Genomic DNA, 17,468 nt, shown 5'->3' on the forward strand with positions numbered 1-17,468 from the left:
AGCTGCAAGAATATTGGTAGGAAAACTAAAATTAGGAGGAAGAAGGTGTGAGTCATGCCTGTGTTGTCTGTTCACTGGGAAGAGTATACACTCAGTGTAGGCGTTATTGAATGTGGCCCAATGATTTCTGTAGCTCGAGGAGGCAGGATCTAGATTTCCTAGTCTGCCATGTAGGTGTTTCTCTGTGTAATAAAAGCAATTGTTATTCTCTGCTGAACTGTGTCATGTCAAAGTTATTTAGTACCTCAACACTAGACTTCATCAGCAGTGGCATTCAGTCCCCACTGTAATACCTTTTGACCAGATGCTAATGTGTATAGCTAATAAAGGAAAACAGTTATATCACAAATATAAATACAGAGCAAATGCTAAACATGTAAAAAATTGAACATAGTTCCTAGTAAGGTAAGATTAACATTATTACCCAATTTCCAATAATTATATTTAAGATACATGTAAAGCCTTCTTTGGACATCCAGAGCCTACAAAAGGTGTGTCTGCCAGTGGGCTGTCAGCAATTTTTCCAGAGGTTTTTTTTTTGCCCTCTATACAGGAAAAAAAAAAGTTTGTTTAATACAAATTGGCCTAGCTTTGGCATCTATAAAATTGTAAATCAAGCACAATATGTAGCAGGTAATATACTTGGGGAAAAAAATAACAAAAAAGTTAGTGAATTCAGCTGTTCACTACCGACTCCCAAGGGAGACGTTCCTTAACAAGCAACACACATTTACTTTGCAATTTGCATTTACAAAGTCTTCAGGGTTATTATATGATCTTTTTTTTATTTTAAATAATTTTGGTATTTAAAATGATAGTTTAGCAGAGAATTTCCAGGCTGATTGTCCCAGACAGGAGCTTGATGTTGTAGTTGTTGTCTTTCGGCTTTTCCCGGTTAGGGGTCGCCACAGCAGAACTCCAGTCCGCTAATGATTGGCAGTAGATTTTGACAAACACCGAGGTGCCAGAGCGATGTTCAACCTTCAACAAAGGCATGCCTACTTATGCATGTCTTTCGAACGCCCACCCAACTGCAGGGAGGACCTGGATTCTCCTGGTGAGGAACCTCTGTGGTCTCTCCAGCTGCTGCATGTGCTTTGCAAGGTACATACTGAATGGGGCATTGTACTCAATAATGGGTCTTATAAGGGAAGAATACAGGGATGTTATGACCTCCTTGTCCCTGGATGAGATACCCTTACTTATGAGCTGGGCCATGTAGAAAGCTTTCCATACAACAGAAGCAACATGGTGGTCAAAAGTCAGGTTGCTATCAACCTGGGTGCCGAAATCCCTCACAACTAATTGCGTGCTTAGGACATTGTTATTAATGTGATAATTTGTGGGGACAACACTTTCCCCAAAGGAGATTATGATGCATTTTTTGGTATTCAGCTTGAGGTCATGTTTTTAGCACCAGTCATTTGTTTGGGTGGGACCTTCTTGGAGATTGTCCATGTCACTAGGGAATTGATGACTGTGCCCAGCTTGCAGTAATCTGCAAACTTGGTCAGCCATAGCTCACTGGTTTTGGCCTGCACCTCAGAAAAATATATCCCAAACAACAGAGGCCCCAAGACCGAACCCTGGGGTATGTCAACTCATTACAGGTCTACTGCTTGACGTGGCTTCCCCTATTTTGACTAGGTTGCTTCTGTCGGTGAGCCAGTTGCTACCCATCTGTTAACATACAGATTGATGACTAGTTGAGAGAGTTTATCTATTATTCCCAAGTGGGGAATAGTGTTGAAGGCTTTCGCCGTATCAAGGTAGGCAGTGTGCAAAGAAGTGTCTCAAAGAAGTTGACCAAATTTAACAGACAGGACCTCCTCTTGATGAAGCCAAACTGTGTGGGATCGAGTGTTTGGAGGTTGCCAATGTCCTTGTTAATGAGGTCCATGATAATTCGCTCCATGGCCTTGCAGATCAGGCTAGTTAGGCTGATGTGTCTATAATTTCCTGGATCGGTGGGCACTCCACCTTTGTGTAAAGGGATGATAGTGGCTGTCCTCCACTCAGCTGGGAAGAAGCCAGTACTCAAGCTTTGGTTGAATAGGGTGCCTAATGGTGCTGAAAGTTCCTGCCTGAGTTCATGTAGGATGCAGCCTGGGATGTTATCAGGTCCCATGGAGGCTGTATTTTTTCCTTTGAGAGAGCAGTGATGACTTGTTCCCTAGATATAAGGGGAAGGGGGCAGGTACTGGGGGTGTCCTGATTTACTGATGGGGTGAGACACAGGTGTAAAGTTTTCACTGAATCTGTCAGCCAGCAAGTTTGCTATAAGGACAATGGCATTTGTACATGTGTTGTCCTTGATTGCCAGTTTTGAACAGATCTGGGTGGTCCCTTTCAGACTGCGGACATAAGTGAAGAATGTCTTATGACTGTCTCTAGTAGATGTGGCCAATTTGTACTAGAAGTTTGCTTTGGAGGATTTCACTAGTGCTCTTATTTGCTTGTTCAAGCTAAGGAGAGATTGTTTCCAACTGGGCACCTGCTCCTTCTTGGTCTTGGACAGCAATTGTTTCCTTTTGTTATAGAGTTTATTTATTGCAGGTGTCCACCAGACAGGTTTATTCTTCCTTGCTGAGTATGATTTAGTCCTTTCGGGTTTTCCTGATTCCATGCATCTATATAAATGCTCGTATGGTGCTTTGGTGTAGTTTTGGATACTGGTGCCAGTTCCTAGAGAGGGGGAGGGGGCTGTGAAGCTGTTTATACCATCCCTCAGAAGGCTGTAATCAGCTTTGGAGACTTTTTTGTTTGACTCTAACTAGAGGGTTTGGATGAGATGTCTAGTAACTATGAACCTGTTGCTGGTTTGACAGTGATTCCTATTTCAATATTATCAGTTTACCATATTTGTTTTTAATGTAACATAGTTTATTCTTCAAGGGCAGCAGGCACTACATTTGTACATGAAACACTTAAATTTAAAGTTGTTTGTCAATAACAATCTGTGCATTAGTTATAGATCTCTTTTATGTGAATTATTCAGATGACGTTTATTTCTGCAGTGATTGTGCATTATGGTGGATTGTAATGACAAACATTTGAGTGGCGTTTTTGTGGTTGAAATATTCTGTAACAATAGGTAGTTTTGTCATTATTGGCTCATGTTTTGTTTCATTGCTTACTGGAAAAAATGTTCAAACCTACAAATTTAAAACACACTCTAGCAAGTGGTGCTGTGCTGTATTATACAAGGAATAAAATTTAATACAATGAGGATGGTGCATCAAAGAACACATGCATGTATGTAGGGTCCTAAAAATGTGTGCAAGAAGCTTATGGTTTGAAAACAGGCCAAAGGGGAAACGTAATTAATCACTGGCCAGATGCATTTTCTTTGAATGTGGTTTTCAATGAATGTGAGTTTCAAGGGCAGAGAAGCTTACTGTTAATGCTAAGTCTGTTTTCATTGTGAGAATGTACTGTTTTGTTTAGCAAATGTATATTAGTGTTTGTGCTATAATATAAATAAAAGTTTTAAATATCTCTAATCATTGCAGAGTAAAGAAAAAATAGTATGCACACTGACAGGTTTGAACAGGGTTTATGATAAATGGGGAGAAATAGCCACATGATGGGACACTGGAATAGCTAGGGGTGGTGCTGGGGGAGGTTGCTGGGGGGGGGTGATCCATTACTCTGCCTGGGGCCCCATTTGACCATGGTGTGTCTCTGTGTCTTTCTATGGGTTAGTGTAAGTTTAAGGGTAAAGGGGTGCAGGTCTCTAGAGGCTGTAGTGGATATAACCTCTTTCATATCTTTTGGTTCTATTGGGGAGGGAGTACAGGTGCACAATTGTGAATTAAATTCTGCATTAGAGTATGTTTTGTCTTAATGTTTGGCATGTTTGGAGGTTCCATCCCAGGACTGTATCAGTTGTATCTGATTGTCTCACATACACGTATCTACACCCATACATGCACACGTCACATGTCTATCTAGGCTTCCCACTCACATTTACCTTAATTCCTGAAAAAAGAAGACTAATTCATAATAATTTACACACTTTGGTTTAGTACCTGCAATCATGTGCTGTGTAGTTCTGAAAGCATGCTTGAATGAAAACTTTGCTCAGAAATAGAAAAAAAAAACACTTGTATGTATATTGTTGATGTGGTATGCTATAGTGATGTAGGTCGGGGATTCTCTGTTCTCCAACACTGTGGGCAAATCCTGGAACCTGCTTCCCAAGGAACTCTCATCTCTGTCCTCAGTGAAACTGTTCAGAAAACAACTTGGAGAATACCTTAATAACCACTGGTTATGCCCATGTAGTAACCCAGACTAACCTTACCACCACTACCTATATAACCATTTACTATTTAATTCCAACTCCCTCTATGCCTCTGAGAGTAGATCCAGCTAAGCCAATTCAGTCTTTACAACTTTCTCTTACATAGGATCCACTTCAAAGTATGTACTGGTATAGTTTACATTTTACAGCATGAACTTGTTTTCACGTATAGATACCTATAAAGGCATTCTTTATCTTTCCTATTTAAAGTTGCTATGCTACTATAGGATCACTTTGATGACACACTGTTAAATACTACTCTACCTGAAGCTGCTATATTTGTTAGTGTGTTTTCGTTTCTCTTTCTTATTATGTGCTACTTTATAATTGTTTTTTTTTCTCTTTCTTATTATCTGCTACTTTAAAATTGCTATGTTGCTATATAACATTTGTATTCTTCACCTTAAAATAGTACTGTACCTAAAGTTGCTAATATTTTACTTATCTGTACCTGAAGTTGCTAAAAGTTGGCTTATGTAGAGCTTTTCTCCCCAGGCCTCTACTGAAAATGGACATATATCCAGTTAGACCAGCCCGGTCAACAAATGTAAAATAAATAAAAAATAAAATAAATGTATCAGAATCACAGAAAAATATGTTTCTTAATATATTTTTATTTGTTATACCTCAAGATAGACATGATGAAGTGTGTTGTACAGATATAACTTTGTTTTTCAGTTTTTCACCTCATTCCCACAATGCAGTTTGTGCCCCCTACTACAGCATGCCCACAAATAATAATAAATGAAGTGCTTTACTTTTGCATTTATTTCTGACAGTGTTATTCTGCGGTGGTGCAGCGGTAGTGTTGTTGCGTCACAGCAAGAGGTTCTCCCGTTCGATTCTCGGCTTGGGTTGAGAGTGCCTTCTGTGTGGAGTCTGCATGTCCTCCCCACGGTCGAGTGGGCCTTCGAAAGACATGCGTTGAATAGGCGTGCCTTCGTTGAAGGTTGGGCATTGGGCTGGCAACTCGACACCATAAAAAAAACAAATGCCAATCATTAGCGGACCGGAGTTCCGCTGTGGCAACCCCTAACCAGGAAAAGCCGAAAGACCAACAACAACAACAACAACAACTGACAGTGTTATGAGTCACTGGCTTCTTGGAATGTTTTGGAAAGAGAGTGTTGTCCGTTTTTCACAAATTACTCTGACTTATGCTAACTACAAGATGCTAATAAGTACTTCATAGCATAGTTTCTTCCATGTAGTGTAGGTAAATCATATGGCTTTATTAAGTACTCAAAGGAGTAGTTTTTAGACCCCCCTCTTAATTAGATGTGACAGTTTTGAGGTGAGTCTAAAAGATGTGCTCACGTATGTTTGACTGACACTTTGACAGAAGAAACCTTTTTGCTGTTTTTGACGTTGTTGTTACTTAATTCGTTACAGTTAGATGGATAAACACCTGGCAGTGTGAACCCTGGCTGTAGTTGATATGGATATACGCAGTACTTCACTGGGTATAATTGGGAGTATTTGCCAGTTCATTTATGTTGTGTTGGAATATAGCTCAATTGTTTTTCATATATTTCTCTGACAACTAACTTTTTAGAAAAGAATTTCAGTTTGGCTGTTATGTATGCTGCATAGCATTTTACTAGCAAAACAAAGTTACACGATGTAAAAATATAGGTGGTGACTACACAGACAGTGAAATCTAAAGAAAGTTTCTTGTCCCCCCATATGTCATACAGAGTAATACAAATTCCATTCTGAAACAACATGAGATTTGATGGGGGGGAGGTGACTTTCATGCTCTATGATAAATGATCATTTAAAGGTACTGCAAGGTTTCCGGCCAATAAATGATTTTAAGCTAATATTTATCAAAAGGCTGCGGTGGTGCAGTGGTTAGCATTGCCGCCTCACAGCAAGAGGTTCTCTGGTTCGATTCTCTGCTGGGGTGCCTTCTGTGCGGAGTCTGCATGTCCTCCCTGTGGTCGCGTGGGTTTCCTCCGGGTGCTCCGGTTTCCTCCCAAAGACATACAGTAGGTGGATTGGACACTGTAAATTGGCCCTAGGTGTGTGTGTGTGTGTGTGTACCTTCTGTGGAAGGTTGGGTGCCAGGCTGGCAACTCGACACTGTAAAACTCCACTGCCAATCATGAGCGGACAGATGATCCACTGTGGTGACCCCTAACCAGGAAAAGCCGAAAGAAGAAGAAGATTTATCAAATGAAGGAAGACAACTTTGAGATTTGGTTAACTAAACTGGAGATTGGCGTTAGTCATAAGGGTACTGTTGCTAGTAACCCCCCACCATGCTGGCGCCAAAGGCACATTTAATAGGAGACATAGCATTGCTTTGTTATATACAACAACCTTCATAATCTGGCATGTTGGACATGCAGCTATCTGCTTCTTATGCATTATCAGTCTGTCATACCGCTCCATACATCCATACAGCAGCTGTTTGCTACTCTTCCTTGCATTTTCACGGTTGTCAGATTCCATCAGCACAGCATTTCTTCTCCTAGACCAGTATTTCTCATGAGGTGAGCCCATTCTCCATGGGCAGGCATAAGCCTGTTTTAGGGGAGGCCCAAGCAAGTTGGAAAATGTTATAAAGCATTTACTATCCAGTATTGTTTTAAGTAGGATCAAGCTATAAGCTGAAGGATAATTGTTAGGCACTGTGTATATAGGTTCATAGATTAGTACTAGACTAACTGCCCTTGCGAGCCATTTTAAGCCTAGCCGATTATCCCCTGTGAGATTCAAACCCTGTACCTTGTGTTTGTAAGGCAAACACCTTAACCATTAGGCCACCCTACTACAAAGCTGAAATAAAAGAATAATAAAAAGTTTGTAAATATGTTGGAAGATCACTTGTTTCTATAGTATAAATCACAGTGTGGATGGAGGCCCAAAGTTCTTCTCTGATGACCAGGGGGAAGAGAATGAACATTTTGTGTGATTTGAACGTTCAGTGTAATGAAATCAGAGAAAGGACATATTTCCTAGACCATTTTACCCCTTCAGTGTTCTGCTTGGGGTTTCATTTTATAGATTCATGGGTTCACGGGTTCTTACTAAGGTTATGTTCAAAAGAAATCATCATGAAACTCAACCACATCACTCAGTACTAGTGGGAAACTAGCAGTGCCCCCCCTCCCCATTATGCAGAGTTTCTCCACATATTTCTGTTGAAAATTTGTGATCACTCATCCAGTCATCCAAACAGGTTTCAAAGATTGTAAGTGAGATATTCTGCTTGATAGGTAAAGGCAGTCTATTCCAGAAATGAGGGATACGTTGGGTTTCATACCTGTCACATCATATGGTCTTGTTGATATGATTGCATAGGGTTAGGTCTCTAAAACAGGTGCTTGTTTTAATTTAATGAGAGCTGGGTCATTCATAACATGGAAAGTTAAGCAGAAATTACCCTTCAGAAGTCTATAAGACATGGAAAAAGTGATAGAGCTTTTAGTCTATTCGAGTAACTAAAGGTACTGAAACCTGATCTAATTTAACCAGTTGCCATGATCTTCTTGAATTTAAGACCTTCTCTCACATTTTTTGCACCAGTTAAACCCTTTCAGAAATTCTGCCTTACCGCATTATAAGCTAGCCTAAGCTCACTGCAAACCGGACCTTCATCTTCATGTATGGATGACTATAATAGGGCAGCCCTTATACTCACTACATGTAAACCACTTAGAATTATCATTTTCTCTGAGACACAATGGAGGCTATATTGTTTTGCATTATAAAGTTTCCTTCTATTTAGTCACGTTCTCTGCAGCATCCATTTCCTGATTAAGTCTTCATATTTCTATTTTTACTCATACTTGTTAATACAATTAAATGAGTGTCTTAGTTTTATAAAAAAAACAAAGTTCTATTGTCTTAGAACATGTAGTAAGTTAAATGGCATTAATGAAAATCGTAGTTAGTTCAATTTATTTATAACTAATGTTCAGGGACCCATGGAAGTAGTAATCTTTTCACAAAAACTGTGTTGTGTAATGTTTCTTTTAACCTATAAAAGGTGGGTGTAACTTGGCAATTGTAACCTCCCTAGGGCTAATGAGCATCTATTATTTAACCATCCAACAAACATAATGTGTGTGCAGCTACTATCTCTTAAGGTTCTTTAGTTTTAGCACACATAGAATAGAAGTCATTTCATTCAAGCCCCTGTGGAAAGCATGCATTAATTTCAAATTTAAGGCCATCGACTCAATTGAGATGAATAGTAGAGGAGAGGAGAGGCGTCTACACTTATGTTGGAGAAACTGGAATGTTTGTGGCAGCTTAGACTCAATGCATGCTTTCCACGATTTTAATTAATGCTATTTAATTTACGACATGTTCCATTATAAGACAACAGAAAAACTAAGCCACTCATTTTACCTAATGACTTAACAAAAAACAAACTGTTTGACTTCAGTATTTTAGGATTATACCTTTAAATTATGTGACTGTGCTTAATTGGCTTAATTGTGTTAACAAGTATGAGTCACTAGGATAGCACTTAAACTTGTTTTTTCTTTCTGAGCACTATTGTCTGAAGAAGTTAGGAGAAGTGTTTCCTAACTAAAAGCGCTTTACACTTTGTGACTTGGATTCTGTGCAGCCAGATCGTTTTTAACTTTTTATTGCTTGGCAGTTACAGGAGTGTGCACCGGGCTACTGATTGCTGTAAGCTTGTTTTACTCAGCTATTAAACCTTGTTGGACTTTGCAGTGTACACTCGTCTTGTGCCTATTAGTTTTTCGACGTTTTTAGTAAACATGATATCTTAATAGGATAAGAATAAATGGTTGAATTTTATTGAGAAAAATAATTTTCTTATGGTTTTGGGAGCTAACAATCAAATGTCCTGAAATTTGTTTTGTTTTTAAGTATTGTGAGAAACGAATTCTGGTTCGTTGGTTTGCAGTACAGAAGAAGATAGATTTAAGTCATCACTGCTGTTTTTTTTTTGCTGAACAGATCAGGTGACTACTACAGAAAACTGTTGTTTTACTGAAGGATTAGATAACAAATGCATTATTACCTGTGGCAGACATGATCCTGTTTTATTTTACCAGCCAATTAGCCCACAATTAAATAAAAATACTAGAGTCTTATAGTTAGTAAAGAGGATGACGACTATGAGGTGATAACAACCTGCTTCCCCTAGTCCAGAGTTTGATTCCATTTGTTTACTTTGTGATTACAGCATCAAATATCATCAAAGTAATCAGAATTTTGTACGAAATTGAATTATTTAATAAGTATTTTTTTGATGTTGTAGTGCATTTTCAGAGGCACCTTACAGAATCTGGCTAACATTTGGCAACCCTCTCAAGACAAACACACAGTGTGTGTGTGTGTGTGTGTTTACATACAAGAAATAAATACATAACTCCCTGCACACATTTTTAACCCAGTACAAATGTTGCAGTGAATTACTGGTATTTTAACAAAATAATCATTATTTGTAGGGCTATCTCTGACAGTGTAAAAAGGAAATGAAACAGCCCACATCAGTGCCAAATTTTGCCTATCCTCATTTCTTACTCAAACAGCCATTTTTGTGTTCTTATTGTATATCTCTACCAGCTATGCGTGTACACCTAGTAGGACTTGTATATTACAGCTGAAATACGCTGTCTGATGTAAATGCAGTTTCTCCTGTTTACCTTTTATCGATAGCTTTTTCTGTACGATATCTTCTCCAAAAGGGCTGAATATGAAAAAAATAAGGGGAGGGGGCGGCGTGGTCATTTAAGAAAAGCGCACATCCCTACTATTTGTGTATGTGTGTGCATATGCATACCCGTGCATAACATATATGTGTGTGTGTGATACGCGCAGGTGTAAATGCAGTTTTCCTTGGCATGAACATTTCAGTGGGGTTTACAAAAGTACAAATCTTCGTTATGCCGTTCTTAATTGAAAGAGACCTAATTTTGCTGGTCTTTCAAATCTTTGTTCTACATTCAGGTCCCAGGACCGCCATTAGGTACCCATGCCTCTTCCTATAACACCTAACAGTACCTGTAATTGGTATGGTACCTGCATACCATTCTTCAGCTCACCTGTCGGTAGCCCCGCCCCCAAACGTCAGCACTTTTTTTTTAATTCAGTTCGTGCCTCCCAGCCCTTCTCATGCTTCTTCAAAGGGTCGGACAAGAACAAAGGCTTGCAGATGGAAACATTGTTGCAATGCTTCGACGATCCCCGCGTTCAGTAATCTCAGCTACTTTGTTGCCCTGAAGACTGTCTGCCAACCCCAACATGGCCGCCCGATTGCGTGCTAGAGCGTCGTGCCCCACGGGGCGTCGTCGGGTTAGCCTTTTAATGTGAGTCTGTTGTGGAGGCTGCAAGCCTGTGTGCTGACCAGGAGGCAGCGCGGATAGCACGCTGGCCATCAGGGCACAGGTAGTCGCCAGTGATGCTGATGGAGCTCTGACCTGCTAGCTGACACACAGGGTGCGCGGATGTCCTATGAAGAGCATTAAGGTAGGATCAAGCCCCCAGTTCTGCAGCTGAAGGGAGGGAGAGAGATGCAGACTGACTAAAGACTGGCAGAAGAAATAAAAAAAATGCTCCTTTTGGGAAGCTATATGAAGGGCCCCCTGTGAGTGTACCTGCACCCTTGCCAAATGCTAAGCCAACGTGAGTTGGGATGATGGGACATGCAAGGATGCATGTGTTTTGTAGATGTGGCTAGCATGTCTAAACATTTCGACACTAAACTGGAAGAAATCTGGGGCTCATATGTGGGGAAGATGCGTACAACAGCATTTTGAAGCACCATCAATCTCTGCCTTGTCTGAGTTTAGTGAGCTTTAAACTGCATAAAGAATCAGGGATGTTGACCTGGCAGTTTTGATGTTGTGTGAGGGGAATATAATGCACACTGTTCTCATGCAACAGAATGTGAGTGTTGCTTCTGATGTGCAGAAATAGCATTGTCCATTTTAGTGCAGGAGAATCAAAACAGATGTACACATCTGGTGTTGTGCCATATTTATGCATTTATTCTCTGCAAAGAACCTGATAATAAACTGGTTATTTTATGTGAATGTAATTGCTAACCTACTAGGGTCTTGGAATAAGACACTACATTGTGGTTATAGCTAGAACTAGGAAGTGGAACGCTGTTTATACTACAATTGATACAGGAATTAATGGGATGGGAAGCTCATTCCTGTAGTCTGCACTGACCCTCATGAGCCTACATTAAATATGTTGATCTGTTTGTGTTCTTCATAGGAACCTTTAATGTGTAATTAAATGAAATAGTAATCCTATTAAATGCATTTATGTTCACATTTCGTACAGATCTGAAAGCTATTACTGTCCTGCACACAGTTTTTTTTTTTTTGTGAAACAGTCTTTTAGAGAAGTGCATGAGCACGCATACACACACACACACACACACACACACACACACACACACACACACACACACACACTGCTGAAGATTTATATGCAGTTGTTAGGAAGTCAGAATCTGAGTTGGTGTGGACCATGACCTAAATCTTTACTTTTGGTTCAGCTGTGGCTTTCAGTCTTAAAACTGGTTTGTTTCCATTTAACTAGTTGTAGAAACTCTTGCTTTCTGACAATCGCAATGTCTGAGATATTTGATGATAAGAGTTAAACATTTATTGTAATCCACATTGTGTCTTATTTACTACATATATACTACAAACAATTATCCATATGGCTGTTTATGTGGGAGATTTCTTCAGTTACTATTTCATCCATTGTTTCACAAATATGTGTATATCTGTTTATATATTGTTTATACTAGTTGTGTATATGCACATATGTGCACATATTGCTGCTAGATGTGTGTTTTTAGTATCTTAACAAGCGTGTGTTTCTTGGAATATATGCAGCTATATACTTCAGTGTAGAGTTGATTTATAAGATGGGGATAGCATTATTTTGTTTTTTTTTTAATTATATCCTTCTTTGCATGTAATTTCTTTTCTGTCTGTCCCATGATGAGCTGATTGCATGGAATCCCGTTTAATCTACTTGTGAAAGTTACTTTGACTTTGAGTTTATGGCTATCTAACTGTAAATATTGTATGTTTATATATGTTATGTAATGTCTGTGTGTGAGTAACATAAAATACTGTAAATGCGCACACACACACACAGGTGTGAGTGTAGAAATATTTTTATTTTTTTATTTATTTAACATTTGTTGACCGGGAAAGTACGACTAGGTTCCACAGAGCCTGTTTTCAGCGGAGGCCCGGGGAGAAATGCTCCAGATGCATGTCTTTGGAATGCTATAAAAATATGAAGAGATGTCCATTCAGCCTAGCACAACAATATTACTGAATGCAATTTCAGAGAAACATGTAAAACACATGTTTTAATTCAATTTTTTTAAATTTTATACATATATAGATACACACACAGGTGTGTCTTTGTGTACGTATATATTTGTTTATGTTATTATATACGTACACACAATTATACACCTATCTTGCAGCTTTGTATCCTTATAGATGTGTGTACATTTGAGTTGTATATGAGCTGGACAACAATGCGGCTTTAGTGTTTACAATCTCTTCCATATAGCTCCAGGACTCAGGGTTTAGTCCTCATATTTCATCATTATCTGGATGGAGTGTGCATGTTATCTGTCTGTGGGTGTATGTATGTCTGTCTGCATGGGTTTTGTTGGCTACTCTGGTTACTTTCCACCTTCCAAAAACATGATAGTTGATTGATTACTTTAGAGTAACCATATATATTGCATCTTCCTTTATCCTTCTGTCCTCTGATGTGGCTAAAAAGGGTCAGAGATGTTTCAGATTATTTAGGATGGTAAATGAAACACTTCAAATGCTCTAATTAAAAACTTGAATTAAAACATGTGTTTTACATATGTTTCTCTGAAATTGCATTCAGTAATACTGTTGTGCTAGGCTGAATGGACATATCTTCATATTTTTATAGCATCAGTTTGTCAGGCATCTTAATCCCCCGCCCCAATATTGTCAAGTAATTAGTCTGGTGGAGTGACTGATACATTAAAAGGAATTCTGACACTTTTTTACTTTTTATTGGATTTGCACTGTTATATGAGCAAGCAGTGATTTTATTCAGTACTTTTATTTTCTGTATTATATTTTATTGACTTTTCAAACAAAAACTTGAGAAGGTAGGGAAAGGAAGGGGTTACAAAAGGGAAGTGAAAAATAAAGAACCTCAGTCAGGCATAGTAATCTGATTTCTGTTTTTGAAAACAGAACCATTACCATTAGATTATTTATAGATACATATATGTTGATTTTTAAAACTGAATTTAAGTTTCTAATTCTTTTAACGTTTTGTTGAATTTTGTCTGTAAGTTGATTTTTTTTCTGTGAAGTTAATTTGTACATTTTCATGTTTTGATTGTAATATTCACTTAGCTTTATTGTGCACTTTGCAGAACATATGTTTGCTGCTCAGGGTGATGTAGTTTTTACCGTGCAACTGAGGAATCCTAAATGAGGATCCTTTTCACTTTTGCCACTGCTTAATTACCCTGCAATGGATAAAGAGCTGCCACTTTCTTTACAGTGTAACAGGCATAACCAAAAACTGATATAAACTTAAATGCCATCACATCTCCCTTTGAACTGACAGCTGCATCTTATAAATAAAACTGTTAACATTGTGTCTGAAAGTTCTGGATTAGTGCAGAAAGTTTCACCAAAGGTCTCCATTGAAAAGGCATTCAATACCCAGATAGACTTACTGGTAAAGAAATGTAAGTAAATTTACTGAGAACTGGTTCTTAGGTAGTTACTAGGCTTGCAGTCCAGGAGACCATTAAGGAATCTAACTCAAATTTCCAGTGTATCTGGTTAAGTGGCATGGAAGGCAAATGAAGTTGAAAAGATTCAAACCATGTACCCTTGGCACAGGAAGTAGCTTATTAACAAGTCAGAGCTTTAGTCTTCTGCACTATCTGCCCAACTGGTTTTTGATGGTTACATGACTGTTACAAACGTAATGAATGGTGCTCAGCTGACATGACTTCAGCCCTAAAACCACATTGTAAGATGCTTCACCCTCCATTTCTACATTTGCTTCATCTAATCAGTTTCAGGGTGTCACCCCTGAATGTGGAATGGTGGAGTATACACTGGATGGTAGAGCTCAACCATGGTATGCACAGTAGCACTGAATAAGTATGCACTGACCATCCATTCAGATACACTTTATTATTATTTTCAGTTTGTTAAATGGGCTAAAATCTTGATTGCAGATGACCAGTTTCAGTCTTGGCACAGGAAAGCGAAGGGTGATACAAAGGAAGCGACATTTTTTGTTACGTAGTAACAAAACAAGACTGTGAATATACACAGCAGGAATATACCCTTATTCGTGGCAAAACAAAACTATAAATGATAGATATGGCAGTAGTATACAATTGTTTACAATAAGGTGCTATACACGCTGTAAAAGAAGATGTGTAGGTGCTTTAGCGTGAGTATACAAGTATTAATGACAGATAAGCTGATATCAAAGTGAGGTATACAGAGTGGCTTGAGTATAGTGTAGTAAGAGTTGAGGTATACAGGGATTGAGTATAGTGTAGTAAGAGTTGAGGTATACAGGGACTGAGTATAGTGTAGTAAGAGTTGAGGTATACAGGGACCGAGTATAGTGTAGTAAGAGTTGAGGTGTACAGGGACCGAGTATAGTGTAGTAAGAGTTGAGGTGTACAGGGACCGAATATAGTGTAGTAAGAGTTGAGGTGTACAGGGACCGAGTATAGTGTAGTAAGAGTTGAGGTGTACAGGGACCGAGTATAGTGTAGTAAGAGTTGAGGTGTACAGGGACCGAGTATAGTGTAGTAAGAGTTGAGGTGTACAGGGACCGAGTATAGTGTAGTAAGAGTTGAGGTGTACAGGGACCGAGTATAGTGTAGTAAGAGTTGAGGTGTACAGGGACCGAGTATAGTGTAGTAAGAGTTGAGGTGTACAGGGACCGAGTATAGTGTAGTAAGAGTTGAGGTGTACAGGGACCGAGTATAGTGTAGTAAGAGTTGAGGTGTACAGGGACCGAGCATAGTGTAGTAAGAGTTGAGGTGTACAGGGACCGAGCATAGTGTAGTAAGAGTTGAGGTGTACAGGGACCGAGCATAGTGTAGTAAGAGTTGAGGTGTACAGGGACCGAGCATAGTGTAGTAAGAGTTGAGGTGTACAGGGACCGAGCATAGTGTAGTAAGAGTTGAGGTGTACAGGGACCGAGCATAGTGTAGTAAGAGTTGAGGTGTACAGGGACCGAGCATAGTGTAGTAAGAGTTGAGGTGTACAGGGACCGAGTATAGTGTAGTAAGAGTTGAGGTGTACAGGGACCGAGTATAGGGTAGTAAGAGTTGAGGTGTACAGGGACCGAGTATAGGGTAGTAAGAGTTGAGGTGTACAGGGACCGAGTATAGGGTAGTAAGAGTTGAGGTATACAGGGACCGAGTATAGGGTAGTAAGAGTTGAGGTATACAGGGACCGAGTATAGGGTAGTAAGAGTTGAGGTATACAGGGACTGAGTATAGGGTAGTAAGGGTTGAGGTATACAGGGACTGAGTATAGGGTAGTAAGGGTTGAGGTATACAGGGACTGAGTATAGGGTAGTAAGGGTTGAGGTATACAGGGACTGAGTATAGGGTAGTAAGGGTTGAGGTATACAGGGACTGAGTATAGGGTAGTAAGGGTTGAGGTATACAGGGACTGAGTATAGGGTAGTAAGGGTTGAGGTATACAGGGACTGAGTATAGGGTAGTAAGGGTTAAAGTGAGACTGGGTAGAAGATAATTAGTAGATGGGGTGGATGGCTGGTACTGGCATTTGGTGAATTTCTGGAGATGGACCTTTAACTGGTCTCAGAATTTTGGGTGATTCACATGAGGGGACACATTTGCAGAGTTTGGAGGCTACTATGAAGAGGTAGTCATCTGTGTAGTGGTGTTTTGTTTTGGGGAGTTATATGCTCTGGGTTTCTGAGTTCTGAACCTGTTGGGTACGTTTATCTTGTTAATTTTGTTGTTGTGGGAAAACTGTTTTTTATTTAGTAGATTGAATAGTTATGATCCTAAGAGAAGGTCTGTTATTTGTTTTACTGGGAAGCAGTTAGAACTCTCTGTTCTGTGGCAGTCAAGGCCGTATTTTGACGAAAGTGTGATGAATGTACCTACTTTTTTAGTAATTATCTGGATTTGTTTGGTGTTTGCTACTAAAGAGAAACTTGTATTCCATCAGTGATAGAAGAATGGGTTTGCTATTGCTGACCTAGTTGCCTTGCTAATAAAGGGTGAGATTTTAATGGTGTTTCTTGCACAACATTTTGGGAGATGTTGAATATGTTTTGGTAAGTAAGATAATATATGCTGTAGTGTTGTAAGATAAAACTGTATAAAGTGATAAATAAAGCATTCATAAAACATGGTACGGTTTGCTGCTCACAATTTAACAAGTACTTGGACAGAAAAGGTTAACAGATACATTGGACTTTATTATAAAAGGCCTGCTCTGAGTGTAAGTGACCTCTTACATTGAGAGAGCAGGTCTTTGGATTCTGACCTCAGGGCTAGCCTGTTTATAGAGAGTCCTTAAACTAAAGTGAGTCACTTACGCTGAGAGGAAAGTCTTTTGAAGTCAGGGCAGACTTACACTGAGAGCAACTCCTTTGGAACCTGGCCTAATATAGCCAGCATTTTTTTTCAGGGAAATATTTCAACATTAATTATACTGAAATACTAGCAGAAATAGGAAGAAATACAGTTTTGCAGAAGATGATAGCATAGTGCAAAATAAGAAGAAAGCTGAAAGGAGAAGTTATAGTATAAGTAGCAAAAATAAGAGAAATATTAAATCATTTTAAACGTGAAGACTAACCTGTCCTAATAGGATTGTAATTAAGGGCAGTGTCGCTTACATATATAAAGATGGCATTAAAACAGATTTATGATATGTTTACTAGGGGTGTGGATGTAATATTTTAAAGAAGCAACCACAAATGTATTAAGCTAGAAAATGTATAAAGCAGATGTTGATAACACACCTGGCTTAATGGTACTGACAAGCTTCGTGGAAAATATATTGTGGAAACCATCTTAAATCTTTCTATGAAGAAAGAGGAAGGCAAAGATTGGTTTATTTCTGACATGTAGATAAGGTATATGCATCCGGGACTGCTTAAGGAA

The 17,468-nt window shown here is 39.0% G+C and overlaps 1 protein-coding gene across 6 annotated transcripts in view; it reads left to right on the forward strand.

Moving 5' to 3' along the window:
* Positions 1-10,439: 10,439 nt before the first annotated feature.
* The window catches only part of PITPNM2 (phosphatidylinositol transfer protein membrane associated 2), a 3,395,372-nt gene continuing 3,388,343 nt past the window's right edge, over positions 10,440-17,468 (forward strand). For 4 of the 6 annotated variants that reach the window (XM_044067916.1, XM_044067915.1, XM_044067917.1 and 1 more), the window contains exon 1: positions 10,441-10,765. The gene's annotated coding sequence lies outside the window, so the exon portion shown is untranslated. Of the gene's footprint in view, positions 10,766-17,468 lie in introns of all 6 variants that reach the window. The other 2 variants (XM_044067911.1, XM_044067913.1) reach the window with 1 other exon arrangement.

The sequence above is a fragment of the Protopterus annectens genome, chromosome 3.part1 (assembly GCF_019279795.1).
Source record: "Protopterus annectens isolate FY-2018-M chromosome 3.part1, PAN1.0, whole genome shotgun sequence".
NCBI classification, from domain to species: domain Eukaryota; kingdom Metazoa; phylum Chordata; order Ceratodontiformes; family Protopteridae; genus Protopterus; species Protopterus annectens.